This window comes from Macaca thibetana, chromosome X (genome assembly GCF_024542745.1).
Source record: "Macaca thibetana thibetana isolate TM-01 chromosome X, ASM2454274v1, whole genome shotgun sequence".
Classification (NCBI taxonomy): Eukaryota; Metazoa; Chordata; class Mammalia; order Primates; family Cercopithecidae; genus Macaca; species Macaca thibetana.
In genome coordinates, this window is record NC_065598.1 from 48,240,752 (window position 1) to 48,253,214 (window position 12,463).

General features: G+C 47.1%; 1 protein-coding gene across 1 annotated transcript in view; it reads left to right on the forward strand.

Annotated features, from left to right (window-relative positions):
* WDR13 (WD repeat domain 13) overlaps nucleotides 1–12,463 on the forward strand; it is an 84,337-nt gene that overhangs the window by 43,776 nt on the left and 28,098 nt on the right. The window lies entirely within an intron of this gene.

Consider the following 12,463-nt stretch of genomic DNA (forward strand, 5'->3'; position numbering starts at 1 on the left):
CTTCTGTGGTGCCTGTGGCTGTTCAGCCTCTGGCTCCTCTCCCACACATCCTTTTACCCCTGGAGCTCCAGGTCATTGAGCTGACTCGAGTTGGCCTTCGGCCTTTCCTCAGTATGTTCTATCAGCCAGGAGAGCAGATAATTTCAGGGGTGTGTAAGTTCACCACCAAAATAACCAGACACCAGGTTATTTCCACCAAAGAAAAATAAACTGGACATTCTCTAGTGCTGGATAATAAATTACCCCAAACTTAGCCACTTAAAACATCACAGTTTCTGGGGTGGGTACTGTGGCTCACGCCTATAATCCCAGCACTTTGAGAGGCCGAGGCAGGCAGATCACCTGAGGTCAGGAGTTTTGAGACCAGCGTGGCCAACATGGTAAAAACCCATCTCTACTAAAAATACAAAAAATTAGCTGGGCATGGTGGCGCACCTGTAGTCCCAGCTACTTGGGAAGCTGAGGCAAGAGAATTGCTTGAGGCCGGGCGCGGTGGCTCACGCCTGTAATCCCAGCACTTTGGGAGGCCGAGACGGGTGGATCATGAGGTCAGGAGATCGAGACCATCCTGGCTAACACGGTGAAACCCCGTCTCTACTAAAAGTACAAAAAACTAGCCGGGCGAGGTGGCGGGCGCCTGTAGTCCCAGCTACTCGGGAGGCTGAGGCAGGAGAATGGCTTAAACCCGGGAGGCGGAGCTTGCAGTGAGCTGAGATCTGGCCACTGCACCCCAGCCTGGGCGACAGAGCAAGACTCCGTCTCAAAAAAAAAAAAAAAAAAAAAATTAAAAAAAAAAAAAAAGAATTGCTTGAGCCCGGGAGGCGGAGGTTGCAGTGAGCCAAGATTGTGACCCTGAGGCGGAGGTTGCAGTGAGCCAAGATTGTGACCCTGCACTCTAGCCTGGGCGACAGAGTGAGACTCCGTCTCAAAACAACAACAACAACAACAAAACTATCACAGTGTCTGAGGGTCGGGAATCTGGAAGCAGCCTAGCTGGGTGGTTTTGACTCATGGTCTCTCCTGACGTTTTACTCAAGTTGACAGCCAGGACTGCAGTCGGCTGAAGGCTTCACTTGGCTGACAGACCCACTTCCAACATGGCCCACTCACAGGGCCATTGGCAAGAGGCTTCAGTTTGTCACCACCTGAGCATCTCCGTGGGCTCCTCACAATATGTCATCCTAACGAGCAGGTGAGACCGTGACCAAGACAGAAGCCACAATGTCTATCATAACCTCAGAAAAGACAGACCATCACTTCTACTGTATTTTATTGGTCACATAGACCAACCCTAGCACAACATGGGAGGGGACTATACAGGGCATGAATACCATGAGGCAGGAATCATCAGGGGCTATATTGGAGGCAGGCTCCTACACTGGGTAACGTATAATATCTGAAGCAGAAGTATTGAAACAGATGAAAAATTTTAAATAAACATAATAAATAAAAACTATTAGAATATAGGGCTGGGCGTGGTGGCTTACGCCTGTAATCCCAGCACTTAGGGAGGCCGAGGTGGGCAGAGCACGAGGTCAGGAGATGACACCATCCTGGCTAACACAATGAAACCCCATCTCTACTAAAAATACAAAAAATTAGCCAGGTGTAGTGGCAGACGCCTGCAGTCCCAGCTACTTGGGAGGCTGAGGCAGAAGAATCGCTTGAACCCAGGAGGCGGAGGTTGCAGTGAGCAGTGAGCCACTACACTCCAGCCTGGGCAACAAAGCGAGATGCTGTCTCAAAAAAAAAAAAAGATTAAAATAAAGGCTGGGCGCGGTGGCTCAAGCCTGTAATCCCAGCACTTTGGGAGGCCGAGACAGGCGGATCACGAGGTCAGGAGATCGAGACCATCCTGGCTAACACCGTGAAACCCCATCTCTACTAAAAATACAAAAAACTAGCCGGGCGAGGTGGCAGCGCCTGTAGTCCCAGCTACTCGGGAGGCTGAGGCAGGAGAATGGCGTAAACCCGGGAGGCGGAGCTTGCAGTGAGCCGAGATAGCGCCACTGCACTCCAGCCTGGGCGACAGAGCGAGACTCCGTCTCAAAAAAAAAAAAAAAAAAAAAAGATTAAAATATAAAACAGGAACTAGAGATTATAAAAAGGACCCCCAAAAATGTTAGGTGTGAGTATGATGGTAGACAAAAACAAAACAGCCCGGCGTGGTGGCTCATGCATGTAATCCCAGCACTTTGGGAGGCTGAGGCAGGAACATCACTTGAGCTCAAGAGTTTGAGACCAGCTTGGGCAACATGGCAAAACCCCATCTCTACATAAAATACATCTCTACATAAAATACAGGTGTGGTGGTGCATCCCTATGGCCCTGGCTACTTGGGAGGCTGAGGTGGGAGAATCACTTGAGCCCAGGAGGTTGAAGCTGGAGTGAGCTGAGATCGTGCCATTGCACTCCAGCCTGGGTGACAAGAGCAAGACCCTGTCTCAAAAATAAAAATTTTTTTAAAAAGTGTAAATGGAGAATATGGAATGAGATGTCCCAGTAGTAATTATAAAAATATTTGAAACACAGAGACCCTCACTGAATTTAAAAAAAAAAAAAAAGTTCAACAGCATACACACACACAAAGATTGAGAAATGTTGAAAATGAAAGGATGGGCTGGGCGCGGTGGCTCATGCCTGTAATCCCAACACTTTGGGAGGCTGAGGCGGGCAGATCACGAGGTCAGGAGATCGAGACCATCATTTCACCACAGTGAAACCCCATCTCTACTAAAAATACAAAAAGCCGGATGTGGTGGCAGACGCCTGTAGTCCCAGCTGCTCAGGAGGCTGAGACAGGAGAATGGCGTGAACCTGGGAGGCGGAGTTTGCAGTGAGCCGAGATCAGGCCACTGCACTCCAACCTGGCCGACAGAGCAAGACTGTCTCAAAAACAAAAAAAAAAAGAAAAGTAAAAGAAAGAAAATGAAAGGATATAGCACACTAAAAGCCCAAAGAAAGCTAAGATAGCTATCCTAATAGCTAAGAAAATAGGTTGGGCGCAGTGGCTCCTGCCTATAATCCCAGCACTTTGGGAGGCCGGGGCGGACAGATCACTTGAGGCAAGGAGTTCAAGACCAGCCTGGCCAACATGGTGCAACCCTGTCTGTACTAAAAATACAAAAATTAGCCTAGAATGGTGGCATGTGCCTATAAACCCAGCTACTCAGGAGGCTGAGGCAGGAGAAGCACCTGAATCCAAGAGGCGGAGGTTGCAGTGAGCTGAGATTGTGCCACTGCATTCCAGCCTGGGTGACAGAGATGGAGACTCTCAAAAAGAAAAACAGTTGATAAAAAAGCAGAGGAACAAACCCGAAGGATTGAGTCGTGGAGGAAATAATATAATGATGGAAAAAGATACAATAGAGAATTGTTAAGTAATAATAAAGATTAACAGAATAGGCCAGGTGCGGTGGCTCACACCTGTAATCCCAGCACTTTGGGAGGCCAAGGCAGGCATATCACTAGAGGCCAGAAGTTCGAGACCAGCCTGGCCAACATATGAAACCCCGTCTCTACTAAAAATGCAAAAATTAACCAGGCATGGTGGGGCATGCCTGTAGTCCCAGCTACTCAGGAGGCTGAGGCAGGAGAATTGCTTGAACCTGGAAGGCAGAGGTTGCAGTGAGCCAAGATTGTGCCACTGCACGCCAGCCTGGGTGACAGAGTAAGACTCCATCTCAAAAATAAATAAATAAATAAACAAACTAAAAAAAAAAAAAAAGAAAAATAAAGAAAAAAACAGGTGCAGTGGCTCAGGCCTGTAATCCCAGTGCTTTCAGAGGCCAAGGCAGGCAGATCACTTGAAGGTCAGGAGTTTGAGACCAGCCTGGTCAACATGGTGAAACCCCATCTCTACTAAAAATACAAAAAAAAATTAGCTGGGTGCAGTGGCTCACGCCTGTAATCTCAGTATTTTGGGAGGCCAAGGTGGGCAGATCACCTGAGGTCAGGAGTTCAAGACCAGCCTGACCAACATGGAGAAACAAAAATACAAAATTAGCCAGGTGTGGTGGTGCATACCTGTAATCCCAGCTACTTGGGAGGCTGAGGCAGGAGAATCACTTGAACCTGGGAGGCAGAGGTTGTAGTGAGCTGAGATTGCACTCCAGCCTGGGTGACAAAACGAGACTTCATCTAAAAAAAAAAAAAAAAAAAAAAGCTGGTACTTTGAAAATAATTAATGATGATAGACCTTTCCCGAGACTGATTTAAAACAACACAATGCAAAATGCGTAACAAAGGAAAATTACAGATACAAAAAGGCTACAAATCGTAAGCTAATACACTTGAAAACACAGATGAGGCCGGGCGCGGTGGCTCACGCTTGTAATCCCAGCACTTTGGGAGGCCGAGGCGGGCGGATCACAAGGTCAGGAGATCGAGACCACGGTGAAACCCCGTCTCTACTAAAAATACAAAAAATTAGCCGGGCGCGGTGGCGGGCACCTGTAGTCCCAGCTACTCAGGAGGCTGAGGCAGGAGAATGGCGTAAACCCAGGAGGCGGAGCTTGCAGTGAGCCGAGATCGCGCCACTGCACTCCAGCCTGGGCGACAGAGCAAGACTCCGTCTCAAAAAACAAAAAAAAAAACAAAAAATAAAAAAATAAAAAAAAGAAAACACAGATGAAAAGCAAAAATTTCGGGAAACATTAAAATGTGGTTAAATGAATGCAAAAAGAAATAGAAAGCTTGAATATAACTTGAATGTAACAATAAATTTTAGGAAAAATTAAAATGATAATCAAAGATTCCCCATCTTATTGTAATAAAGAGCCTCAGGCCCAGCCCCAGATGGTTTTGCAGATTGTAGTTCTATCAAACTTTCAAGGAACTGTAATTCCCATCTTATACAAATTGTTCCAGAAAATAGGAAAAGAGAAAAAGCTGTATACCTCATTTTATGAGGCTAAAATAGTCTTGATTCTAAAACCACATAAAGAAAATACTAAACAATAAAGTTATAGACCCACTGGACTTATGAATATAGATGCAAAAATTCTAATAAAATATTAGCTACCTGAATTAAATAGTGCATTTTGTTTTAAATCGTAAGTAGGGTTTATCCCGGGAATACAATTGATCCAAATTAGAAAATTAGTGAGTGCAGGCTGGGCGTGGTGGCTCGCACTTGTAATGCCAGCACTTTGGGAGGCTGAGGCAGGTGGATTACGAGGTCAGGAGTTCGAAACCAGTCTGGCCAACACAGCAAAACCCGTCTCTACTAAAAATACAAAAATTAGCTGGGCATGGTGGCAGGTGCCTGTAATCCCACCTACTCAGGAGGCTGAGGCAGGAGAATCGCTTGAACCTGGAAGGCGGAGGTTGCAGTGAGCCGAGATCGTGCCACTGCACTTCAGCCTAGGTGACAGAGGTAGACTCCGTCTTAAAAAAAAAAAAAAAAAATTAGTGAATGCAATTTACCATATTAATAAAGGAGGAAATTATATGATAATCTCAAATCAGAGAAGGATTTGATAAGGTTCAGTGCCTGTTTATGATATTTAAAAGGGTGCTGGGCATGGTGGCTCATGCCTGTAATCCCCATAGTTTAGGAAGCTGAGACAGGTGGATCACTTGAGCCCAGGAGTTTGAGACCAACCTGGGCAACGTGGCAAAACCCCATCTCTACAAGAAAAAAATAAATAACTCTTTGCAAACAGAAGTAGAAGAAAACTTCTTTAACTTCATACATAGCAAAATCTTACAGCAAAAATGCTTAATAGGGAATTTTTTTTTTTTTTGAGATGGAATCTCACTCTTGTTGCCCAGGCTAGAGTGCAATGGCACGATCTTGGCTCACTGCAACCTCTACCTCCTGGGTTCAAGCAATTCTCTTGCCTCAGCCTCCCAAGTAGCTGGGAGTACAGGCGCCCGCCACCACACCCAGCTAATTTTTGTATTTTTAGTAGAGGCGGGGTTTCACTATGTTGGCCAGGCTGGTCTAAAACTCTTGACCTCAGGTGATTCACTGGCCTCGCCTCCCAAAGTGCTGGGATTACAAGCATGAGCCACCAAACCTGGCCAATAGAGAATTTTTAAATGCATTTCCCTTTAAGATCAGGAACAAGGCAAGGATGTTCACTCAATACTACTCTTTAATATAAAACCAGCTAATGCTATAAGGAAAAAGAAATGAGGTATACATTGTAGAATTGATAAAACTCAGTTGCAAATGATATGAGTGACTACCTTAAAGAACCAACAGAGCCGGGCGTGGTGGCTCACACCTATAATCCCAGCACTTTGGGAGGCCGAGGCGGGCAGATCACAAGGTCAGGAGATCAAGACCATCCTGACTAACATGGTGAAACCCCATCTCTACTAAAAATACAAAAAATTAGTTGGGTGTGGTGGCGGGCGCCTGTAGTCCCAGCTACTCAGGAGGCTGAGGCAGGAGAATGGTGGGAGGCCAAGCTTGCAGTGAGCCGAGACTGCACCACTGCACTCCAGCCTGGGTGACAGATCGTCTCAAAAAAAAAAAAAAAAAAAAAAAGGCCGGGCGCGGTGGCTCAAGCCTGTAATCCCAGCACTTTGGGAGGTCGAGACGGGCGGATCACGAGGTCAGGAGATCGAGACCATCCTGGTCAACACGGTGAAACCCCATCTCTACTAAAAAATACAATAAAACTAGCCGGGCGAGGTGGCGGGTGCCTGTAGTCCCAGCTACTCGGGAGGCTGAGGCAGGAGAATGGCGTGAACCCGGAAGGCGGAGCTTGCAGCGAGCTGAGATCCGGCTACTGTACTCCAGCCTGGGTGACAGAGCAAGACTCTGTCTCAAAAAAAAAAAAAAAAAAAAAACAACAGAATGACAAAAATAACTAATAGGACTAATAAGGCCGGGCGCGGTGGCTCAAGCCTGTAATCCCAGCACTTTGGGAGGCCGAGATGGGCGGATCACGAGGTCAGGAGATCGAGACCATCCTGGCTAACCCGGTGAAACCCCGTCTCTACTAAAAAAATACAAAAAACTAGCCGGGCGAGGTGGCGGGCGCCTGTAGTCCCAGCTACTCGGGAGGCTGAGGCAGGAGAATGGCGTGAACCTGGGAGGCAGAGCTTGCAGTGAGCTGAGATCCGGCCACTGCACTCCAGCCCAGGCGACAGAGCGAGACTCCGTCTCAAAAAAAAAAAAGAAAAGGACTAATAAGAGAGTTCAGCGGCCAGGCGTAGTAGCACATGCCTATAATCCCTGCATTTTGGGAGGCTGAGATGGGTGGATCACCTGAGGTCAGGAGTTCGAGACCAGCCTGGCCAACATGATGAAACCCCATCTCTACTAAAAATACAAAAAATTAGCTGGGCGTGGTGGCACATGCCTGTAATCCCAGCTACTCAGGAGGCTGAGGCAGGAGAATCGCTTGGAACCCGGCAGGTGGAGTTTGCAGTGAGCTGAGATCACGCCACTGCACTTCAGCCTGGGCAACAATAGCAAAACTCCATCTCAAAAAAAAACAAAAAAAAAACAAACAAAAAAAGAGTTCAGCAAGGTTTCCCAATACAAAATCAACATCAACCTGTAAAAATCAAAAGCATTTCTGTATAGCAGCAACAACCAACAAAAAAAAAAGTAGGAATGAATTTAATGCAAAAGACCTCTATTTTAAAGAATTTAAACTCTAACAATAGAAATCGATCTGAATAAAAGAGAGACATTTCATGCTCTTTGCTGGAAAGATTTTGGTATATGTAAGTTATTTTTAACAAATTATCCCAAAACTTAGTGGCTTAAAACAATAAACATTTATTATCTCACACGGTTTCGGAGAGTCAGGATTCTGAGAGTGGCTTAACTGGGTGGTTCTGACTCAGAGCTGCTCATGAGGCTGCAATCAGGATGTTGGCCAGGACTGCAGTTATCTGAAGGCTAGGATCCACCTTTAAGAAGGCTTGCTCTGGCCGGGCGCGGTGGCTCAAGCCTGTAATCCCAGCACTTTGGGAGGCCGAGACGGGCGGATCACAAGGTCAGGAGATCGAGACCATCCTGGCTAACACGGCGAAACCCCGTCTCTACTAAAAACACAAAAAATTAGCCGGGCGAGGTGGCGGCGCCTGTGGTCCCAGCTATTTGGGAGGCTGAGGCAGGAGAATGGCGTGAACCCGGGAGGCGGAGCTTGCAGTGAGCTGAGATCTGGCCACTGCACTCCAGCCTGGGCGACAGAGCGAGACTCCGTCTCAAAAAAAAAAAAAAAAAAAAAGAAGGCTTGCTCACATGGCTGTTGACAAGAGGCCTTACTTTCTTGCCACCTGGATCCCTCCACAGGGCTGCTCATGACATACCAGCTAATGTCCCACAGAGTGAGCAATCTGCGTGACAGCAGGAAGCAGATGTGCCTTTTACAACCTGGTCTTGGAAATGACACACTATCACTTCCACCTCATTCTGTGCTTTACAATTGAGTCACTAAGTCCAGCACACATGCAAGTGGAAGGGAGTTAGGCTCCAACTCCTGACAAGTGCAGTATCAGAGTGTGACCATATCTTAAAACCTCCACAGTTAATATTATTAAGATGTTATTTTGGCCGGGCACGGTGGCTCACACCTGTAATCCCAGCACTTTGGGAGGCAGAGGTGGGTGGATCACCTGAGGTCGGGAGTACGAGACTAGCCTGACCAACATAGAGAAACCCCGTCTCTACTAAAAATACAAAATTAGCCAGACATGATGGTGGGTGCCTGTAGTTCCAGCTACCCGGGAGGCTGAAGCAGGAGAACTGCTTGAACCCGGGAGGCGGAGGTTGCGGTGAGCTGAGATCGTGCCATTGCACTCCAGCCTGAACAACATGAGCAAAACTCCATCTCAAAAAAAAAAAAAAAAAAAAGACATTATTTCTCCCAAAATGTAAAAATTCAATGCAATCTCAATAAAACTTCCATTACTTTTTGTTGTTGTTTTGAAACAGGGTCTCACTTCGTTGCCCAGGCTGGCGTGCAGTGGCACGATCATAGCTCACGGCAGGCTCCAGTTCCTGGGTTCAAGCGATCCTCCTGCCTCAGCCTCCCAAGTAGCTGGGATTTAGGCGTGAGCCACCATGCCTGGCCTCATTACTTCTTTTTTTTAGAACTGTAATACACTTATATTAGAATTTAGAATACTAATGAATCATGGGCAGCTAAGACAGCCTTCAAAGAAAGAGTTATGATGGGGATTTGCCCACTAGATATTAAGACATACTAAAGGCGTTAGTAATAAAAGGAAAAAAAGAAAGAAAGAAAAAAAACCTATATTGGCCGAAGAGCTAAGAAGTAGACCTATTTAGAAGAGAAAGCCGGGCGCGGTGGCTCACGCCTGTAATCCCAGCACTTTGGGAGGCCAAGGTAGGCGGATCACAAGGTCAGGAGATGGAGACCATCCTGGCTAACACGGTGAAATCCCATCTCTGCTAAAAAATACAAAAAAATTAGCCGGGCGTGGTGGCAGGCACCTGTAGTCCCAGCTACTCAGGAGGCTGAGGCAGGAGCATGGCGTGAACTTGGGAGGCAGAGCTTGCAGTGAGCTGAGATCAGGCCACTGCACTCCAGCCTGGGCAACAGAGAGAGACTCCATCTCAAAAAAAAAAAAAAAAAAGAGAAAAAACAGCTCAGGGCCAGGCGCGGTGGCTCACGCCTGTAATTCCAGCACTCTGGGAGGTGGAGGTGGGCGGATCACGAGGTCAAGAGATCAAGACCATCCTGGTCAACATGGTGAGACCCCATCCCTACTAAAAATACAAAAATTAGCTGGGCGTGGTTGTGCGCACCTGTAATCCCAGCTACTCAGGAGGCTGAGGCAGGAAAATCACTTGAACCCAGGAGGCAGAGGTGGCAGTGGGCCGAGATCGCGCCACTGCACTCCAGCCTGGCGACAGAGTGAGACTCTGTCAAAAAACAGAAACAAACAAAAAACAACAACTCAGAAGTCAGGTACGATAGTCCTCACCTGTAATCCCAGTGACTCAGGAGGCTGAGTTGGGGAGAATGCTTGAGGCCAGGAGCCAGCCAGGGCTTATCTCTTAAAAACAACAACAACAACAACAACAAAACCAGCAACAAACCACCTGAGAGACAGACCCATATATCTATGGAACTTAATATATGATAGAGATGGTAACAAACACACAGGGATGGGACAGATTGCTTAATAGATGGTGATGGGGCATCTGGCTCATCACATAGAGAAAAATAAAATTGTAGCTCTATCTCACACCATATACAAGGACGGACTCCACATGAATTAAAGACCTAAATGTGGCCAGGCGCGGTGGCTCATGCCTGTAATCTTAGCAATTTGGGAGGCCGAGGCGGGCGAATCACTTGAGGCCAGGAGTTCAAGACCAGCCTGGCCAACATAGCAAAAACCTGTCTCTACTAAAAATGCAAAAATTTGTCAGGCATGGTGGCACACGCCTGTAATCCTAGCTACTCAGCAGGCTGAGGCAGGAGAATCGCTTGAACCCAGGAGGCGGAGGTTGCAGTGAACCGAGATAGTGCCATTGTACTCCAGCCTGGGCAACAAGAGTGAAACTCTGTCCAAAAAAAAAAAAAGAAAGAAAAAAGAAATTGTAGGGGAACATCTTGTGACCTGGGGAAGAGAATTATTTCTTTAAAAGCACAGACCAGGCCGGGCATGGCAGCTCACGCCTGTAATCCCAGCACTTTGGGAGGCCGAGGCAGGCGGATCATAAAGTCAGGAGTTTGAGACCAGCCTGACCAACATGGTGAAACCTTGTCTCTACAAAAATGCAAAAATTAGCTGGGCATAGTGGTGCACGCCTGTAATCCCAGCTAATCAGAAGGCTAAGGCAGGAGAATCACTTGAACCTGGGAGGCAGAGGTTGCAGTGAGCTGCGATTGCATCACTGCACTCCAGCCTGAACGACAGAGCAAGACTCCGTCTCCAAAAAAAGCACAGACCATAGGGGGAAAAATGATTATATCAAAATTATGGATCTTTATTCAACTAAGTTTACCGTTTACAAAGTTAATAACACAGGCCGGGCGCGGTGGCTCAAGCCTGTAATCCCAGCACTTTGGGAGGCCGAGGCGGGTGGATCACGAGGTCAGGAGATCGAGACTATCCTGGCTAACATGGTGAAACCCCGTCTCTACTAAAAATACAAAAAAAAAACTAGCCGGGCGTGGTGGCGGGCGCCTGTAGTCTCAGCTACTTGGGAGGCTGAGGCGGGAGAATGGCGTGAACCCGGGAGGCGGAGCTTGCAGTGAGCCGAGATCACGCCACTGCACTCCAGCCTGGGAGACACAGTGAGACTCCGTCTCAAAAAAAAAAAAAAAAAAAAAAAAAAAAAAAAAAAAAAACAAAGTTAATAACACAAATGCCAGAGCTGGAGAGGCTATTTCCAACACCTAAGGGATTAATAATGAGACTATGTGAGGAATCCCTGACAATCAACAGGAAGATAAATATGGGAATTACCCCAACAGGAATATGGATGTACTGTATTCTGTATGTTAGCAAATTTGGTCTGTGTTGGGCAAATTCATTCTATCGATAAGAAATTTAGCCTCTGAGGACAAACCTATTCTTCAATGATGTGGCATTCAGAAATGAAAAATCTGTCAAATCCATTTATTGTAAAAGTGGCCAAGACACTGAAGACCAAATTGTGAACAGTGGGCTCAGACACTACTTGTTTGGGATAAGTCTATTGTGTATTGCGAAAGTCCCTTCTGTGAATAAAGGACTCAGTTACTTTTTTTTTTTTTGAGACAGAGTCTCGCTCTGTTGCCCAAGCTGGAGTGCAGTGGCATGATCTCAGCTCACTGCAACCTCTGCCTCCCGGGTTCAAGTGATTATCCTGCCTCAGCCTCCCCAGTAGCTGGGACTACAAGTGCCTACCACCACGCCCGGCTAATAATTATTATTATTATTATTTGTATTAGTAGAGACAGGGTTTCACCATATTGGCCAGGGTGGTCTCAAACTCCTGACCTTGTGATCTGCCTGCCTCGGCCTCCCAAAGTGCTGGGATTACAGGCATGCGCCACCACGCCCGGCAAGGGCTCAGTTACTTTCGAAGAGAGCAAAAATTGCTCTAAGGACTGGGATTTACAACCTCTGAAGATCGCAGCATCCTGTTTTGTTTTGTTTTGACCGAGGCTGGAGTGCAATGGTGTGGTCTTGGCTCTCTGCAACCTCCACCTCCCGGGTTCCAGCGTTTTTCCCGCCTCAGCCTCCCGAGTAGGTGGGACTACAGGCGCGTGCCACCACACCCGGCTGTTTTTTTGTTGTTGTTGTTTTTTGGGGTTTTTTTTTTTTGTATTTTTAGTAGAGACGGGGTTTCACCATGTTGGCCAGGCTGGTCTCGAACTCCTGACCTCGTGATCCGCTCGTTTCAGCCTCCCAAAGTGCTGGGATTACAGGCGTGAGCCACCGCACCCGGCCAGCATCCTGTTTTGTAAAAGCCATCTCAGGCAGTCTATTGGTGGGAAAATTAAGGGGCTGGCTTCACGGGGGCAGTCAG